The sequence below is a fragment of the Benincasa hispida genome, chromosome 1 (genome assembly GCF_009727055.1).
Source record: "Benincasa hispida cultivar B227 chromosome 1, ASM972705v1, whole genome shotgun sequence".
Lineage (NCBI taxonomy): Eukaryota > Viridiplantae > Streptophyta > Magnoliopsida > Cucurbitales > Cucurbitaceae > Benincasa > Benincasa hispida.
This window is the reverse complement of record NC_052349.1, coordinates 18,482,077-18,488,592: the sequence shown is the minus strand read 5'-3', so window position 1 is coordinate 18,488,592 and position 6,516 is coordinate 18,482,077. Positions and strand designations below refer to the sequence as shown.

Genomic DNA, 6,516 nt, shown 5'->3' with positions numbered 1-6,516 from the left:
TGATTCATATAAAAACCATAGGTTAAAATCAATATGAATATAATTCATATTAAAATTATAAATTATATGAGAGAAAATAAATTATAATTATAATATATGTGATATAATATAAACTATAAGTTATATATTATATTGGATATAATATAGTTTAGATTTAATTATACTAAATTTGTTAATATAATTAATATTAAAATTTTTAATTTTAAAATAACTCCCTTGGGAGTTATTTCACATTGGTGGAGGGGGTTATTCTACAGTTCCCTTCTATCTCTTATATGGTGGAAATTAGATAGAGGGAATACTTCACTTTTAAAAATAAATTTTAATTGGGGCAGAAAAAGTTCACTTTGAGCTTCATCTTTTTCCTCATTTTTTTCTCTCAAGGAGAACTCATTCACTTCACCGAAATTAAAAAGCAAGCTCACGAAACTCCGCAGTGATTCTCACCTTGAGAATAACAAGGTAATGTTGTGGTCATGTCCTCCTTGCCAAGTTTGTGATCTTGTTGTGGTGTTGTGTAGCTATGAACGGGAGAAGTAAAGGAGATATGTTCATGAACACTCATTGGAGAGGAAACGTGAAGAACGACTCTTCAAGGTTAAGTCCAATTTCATCCCTTTACTCTCTGTAATTTACCACATAAAGCATACTTAAAGGTGTAAGTTTCATCCATAGTTTTCGTCTCTCTGTTTAATTGAGTTTCATAAACGAATTTCTAAGATACTTGACGTTTTCACTCCGGAATTCCAAATCCCTTCACTAAGATGGGTACTTCGAGACCACCTGGGGCATATTCGTATAGCTGGTTTGAAGTTCGTCCCCCATTGCAAGGAGATGAAGAATCTGAAATTTAGAAATCAGATTGAAATTTGCAAGGATATGCTCTAGGCTTGAGAGTATTTCTTCTCTCTCGATCGTGAATATATTCGCTGAATCTGACTATTTGGAGATTTTCAATCTGATAATGATGGAGCTATTGATTTTTCTAAAGTTCCTTTTCGTGTTGCTCAGACAAAGGAGCGTGGTGATGCTTTATGGAGTGGCTGCCTTCTCTTATGTTTGTCGTTACCAAAATGTGTTACCTCATCATGTTGCACATATAGCTTTTGAGGTTCAGGAGTCTAGTGTTATCCAGTCTCCTTGTCCTAAGTGGTCTATACTACTTTTAGCTCAAGATGTATTCTTTTAGTCTGTTTGGGTTCATATAACAAAAAAAAAAAAAAAAGTGAGAAAGAGACCGAAAGAAGAAACTTTAATTTAAATAATATCATTTAATATAGGGTAATTGTTTTAAATGGTAAAACTGTTGGAAATATTTTCAAGTATAGCAAAATGTCACTGTCTATTAGTGATAGATCGTGATAGACATCTATCAATGGATGTAGGGATGGCTCGAGATCATATGAAGCCTTATGTAAAACTTTGATAGAAAGACCTTCATATATAAAATATTATCTAAAATTTATTTTTCTTGGTTTTTATGATGCAAAATTATATATTAACTTTTGATAATCTAAGCTCATTGATATATCCTTTTCAATGAATAATATGACCAATTTATTTAATCTTTCTTGCGACATTGTTGACCTTAAATAAAATCTAATTAATTTCAATTTTGAAAATCTTCTTCCAACAGAAGCAATCGTTACTGGTTTTATTAATAATATTCTATAAACAATATATGCATTTAGAAAAGCATTTACCCTTTTTTATATAATTTAATATTTTGATATGACAATTAATTTCATTTTGCATGACTTCTCTTAACATTTTTAATTAAAAAAATAAATCTAAACTGTTAATGTCAGAAAATGTATCATGCTTTAATGTATTTTCAAGATTAATACAATATCTTTTGAAATTATCATCATTTAATGATTTTAAAATTTTCATATCAAATAAGAAGTTAAATATATTTTCGTATACTTGAAATTGTTCAAATCTATTTTTAAGTGAAGAAACTGCTTGATCTATAATGTAGTAAAAACAATCAATTCTAAAATAATCTTTAGGTGATCGTTTTTCTTCAATGTTAGCATTCTCATCAATTTTTTTTTTCTTTGAGTCATTCTTTTTTCATGAAATATTGGTTGTGTTTCCATATCATTTGCAATTTCTTTAGCTGAAATCATAGCATATGTGAATCCATTTCTCTATATTTTTCTAAAAATTAAACTAAATTTTAATGTGATATAAAGCAATATCAATATGCATATCTTTATGTTGTAAGACTTTACTTACAGAACTCACAACAAATAAGATATCATACCATATAGTCATGCCTAACAAGAATTCAAAATTTTCAATTTCATAAGTAGCTAAACAATTAGCTTCACTTTTCACTTTAGGATCTTTATTAGTTTCTTCTAATTTTAATAAAGTGTCTCTTGTTTGAGGCACTTGAAAGCTTATTGTTGTAACACTTTCAATTTGACTTTTCCATTGTGTTTGTGACAATGGTTTGATAGTCAAGTTGGTTATCCGTTATGTGATCTAGCAAAAGTTTCTACCATTTGTAAATGAATAAAATAAAGAATAAATAACGTTGCACAACTCCAAAAAATGTCATAGCTCTATGACATGAGCTAGCCATGTTAGAAAGTACTAGATTGTGATTATGACAACCACAAGGTGTATAAAATGCTCTAGGATTTATTTCCAATAATTTTTTTTACACCTTGTTGTTTTCCTTTCATATTAGATCCATTGTCATATCCTTGTTTTCTTATATTCAATGTGTTTATAAGTACATCAAATAAATCTTTTCCAATAGTATCTTCAACTTTTAAAAATTCTAAAAAATATTTTTCCATTTTTATTGGACTTGTTGAAATGTGAACACACTTCAATATAAGAGATATTTATTCTTGATAACTTATATAAGGTGTACAACATAATGTAACCAAAAAATATTTTGCTTCTTTAATTTTTCAATAATTATATTATTTTATTCCAAGTCCTACTAATTGTATGAGTTCATTTTGTATATTATATCCAAGATAATGATAATGGATTTCTTTATTTTGAATACGATGAACATGTTCTTGCATTATTGGATCAAGTTAGACATTCATTTCAATTAACCTTAAAAATTTTCCATTATTTCTTGATAAGTTTTTCATTACTTCCTCAAAATTCTAAATTATTTTTAGCAAGATTTTTAACAACGACAATAATTCATGTTAACACTTTATTCCAACGTTTCTTTTCTTATTAATTAATTTTTGAACATCTTCATCAATTGTTTTATTTTTTTAACAATCTAATTTGTAAATCAACCCAAGCATTCATATTAGATATGTGTTCATTACTAGTTTCATGACTTTTAAGCCGAGAACTAAGATTTTTCCAATCATTAACTCCTTCATTAACTAATTGAACTATATTAGATCCAGTACTAAATAACTTACAACAAAAACAATAAACTTTATCAAAATCCTTTGAGTAAACTAGTCATTTTCTATTATATTTTTCATCATGAGATAATTTTTTACTATAATGAATATTAGAAAATTTTCTAGAATTTTCATCTTTTGGAAAAATTAAATGACTTTCTCTAATGGGACCTTTTTCTACCAATAGTCAATTAATTTAGAATCAATATTTTTCCATCTTATGAGATCATACATAATATTCAAAATGCACCATGCATGTCTCATTATCATTACTAATATCATCATTGTTTTCTTTTTTTTCACTTTCCTCCTCGCTCTCTATTTTTTTTTCCGTTCAAGTTTATTTGATTACGTGCTTCATTTTCAACCATATAATTATCTACTACTTTTGTTTCACCTTTCGATTTTTCTATACCTATCATTTGTTCTATTATTTCATCAGTCTTATTGCTTTTACTTTCAATAACAAATTTATCGAAAGCACCTTTTTGAGATTAATCAATTTTTCTACTTTTCTTTTCTTCTTGAGCTTTTCTTATCCAGATTCATATTTTCTAGTAGACATATTGATATTCTAAGTATGCAAATATAAACAAATCTTAGATGTTAAAGATATTGAACAATCAATAATATCAATACAAGAATGTGACTTCTCCCGACGTCACATTTCGTCAGAAAAGTGTGAAAAATTCGTCGGGAGAGCCTCTCCCGACGAATAAACGGTCGTCAGGAGTTTGATAAGGAGAAACCCGTCAGGAGAGGATCTCCCGATGCACTTCTAACGACGTCAGGAGTTATAGGGGAACTCCCGACGCACATGTAGTGCGTCGGGAGTTTCAAGAACTGCTGACGCCGACCCATAACTCCCGACGCTGTTCGGGCGTCAGGAGTTCTCCTATAGCCCTCGACGTCATTTGTGCGTCGGGAGTTCCACCATAACTCCCGACGTGGTTTTAAAGTGCGTCGGGAGATCCTATATGCGTGGGGAGTATTAAAATTTAATATATCGTTTGTAATGTTTTAAAATTACATCTGAAAACCTGTAAAACATATTAAACCAAATAAAAATTCACATAATTAAAAAACGAAAATGAATTCCATATTATAACAAGTAAATAAAAAATTATAATATCCACACGAAATCGATACTAGAAATTACAATATCCAAACGAAGTCGATAAACATTCATATCACAAATACATAAAAGAAGTAAAATCAAAACAACATCTAGAACACGTCTCAAACACAGCATCTTCAATAATTGTTCCAGCTCATCTCCGAATAGTATTCTACAATAAAACAAAAACATTGAAATGTTATATCGATAAACATCCACAACACGTTCAAACTTCAATACGGTACATCAAACTTCGTAAATATTCATAAATACACAAAATAGCCAAGTTCAAGGACAAGACGGGTGTAATGAAACTCTACCCACCCCCCACGACAAACATGGAACCTCCCGGACATAAAAAACACACAAAACGATGTGAAACATATGACACACATATAAAACTGAAATTCGTCCAAAAATGGTTTATCTCAACCCCTCCCCCCTCCCACAACAACATTAAACTTCATAAACTTCATAATACACAAGATAGTCAATTCGAAGGACAAGACGGGTGTAATGAAAACTCCACCCATCCCCTACGACAAACATGGAACCTCCTGAACATAAAAAACATAAAAACGCAGTAAACAAAAACCAACACACATTAAAACTCAAATTTGTCCCCAAAATGGTTTAACCCAATACTCAACCTCCCTCCCTCCCTCCCTCTCACAATACATTAAACTTCGTAAACATTCATAAATACACAAGATAGCCAACAAAAACACATTAAAATCCAGTTGTTTGGCACCATAACTGCAGGATAGCCAACAATTATTTAATTATCATAAAGCTACTTAATACATAATCAAACTTTGCTACCATAAACTGCAGGATAGCAACATATTAGACAACTAAATAATGTAAGTAATCATAACCTAATTTGATGGGTCTCCTCTATTTGATCGTATCATGTCTTCAATCAATATTTTTTCATTTCTTCCATTTGTCTTGCATGATCCTCTTGCATTTTTTTTCTGAACGTCTTCAAGTTCCTTAATCCTCGACTGAGACTGTTGGAAATTGGCTCTCAATTCCTCCATTCCCGCCTCTTTTCCTTGAGTAGATGACGAGCTTGATGAGATACTACTCCTTCTTGACTTTAGGCTTTAGGCCCCAACCTAGGCCTTTTAAATATCCAGGTCGTCTACCCCAAAATCGTCTCACATATTTCATCCCCTGTTAGTGGTTGAAAACCTTCTAGAGTGGGGCTGGATTGTAAACATTTGATGCTAGACATAATAATAATGGGTAAGAACAAGCGACTAAAGTTAAAAGTGAAAAAAAAAACACGATAGTAAAGCAAAAAAAATGTTACATGTGCATTTTCAGCTTCTTTCGTTCACAAACTTGTCACCTTTAGAGTGTGTTTTCCCTAAATAGGTCAACACGTCCTATTTCTCGACCCTCTTTTGCCTGCAACTCTGCCTGAATTTTCAGGAATGACTTCGATCCACCTACGTGGTCGAACGGTAATTTCTCTCTATTCTTCCTGTTCGTCACAGACATTTCCTACATTTGAAGAAAAAAAATATGTCAATAGTGTGATGTATTAGTAAATGCAGCAAATGGTACACGTCATAAATATTCTACCTGAAACGCTTCACTCTCGAAGCTGTCACACAAAAAGTACCAATCTTCTGGCCTATTTTTAAGCCAACTAGGCAAATTGGCATGTGCTTGCTTAGGACCTCCACATTTTCTGTAATGTCTGTGCAAATTTGCTTTAAATTCTTTGAAGGAATTTTGCATTTGATGTTCTATAAAACGGTTAAGTCGTTGACTGGACAGATCAAGTTCAAAATGAGCCTACAAAAGAGGGAGGGAAGAATTAGCATAGATGATGTTCATGACTGTAAAAGAATAAACTTATAATTACTTACCAATAATTGAATTTTATTCAATTCTATGAACTCGTTTGGAACCTCAGCAAAAGTACGACAACATACTGGAAATGTATATCTCACGGCGATGCCGATCGTATTACTAAATCGTATCGAATGT

The 6,516-nt window shown here is 31.2% G+C and overlaps 1 long non-coding RNA gene across 1 annotated transcript; it reads left to right on the top strand.

The window, feature by feature from the left end:
- Positions 1 to 320: 320 nt before the first annotated feature.
- LOC120093037 lies at positions 321 to 1,265 on the top strand. Its single transcript, XR_005486254.1, has 2 exons — positions 321 to 597; positions 721 to 1,265. It is a non-coding gene; the product is annotated as an uncharacterized LOC120093037 (long non-coding RNA).
- Positions 1,266 to 6,516: the final 5,251 nt, after the last annotated feature.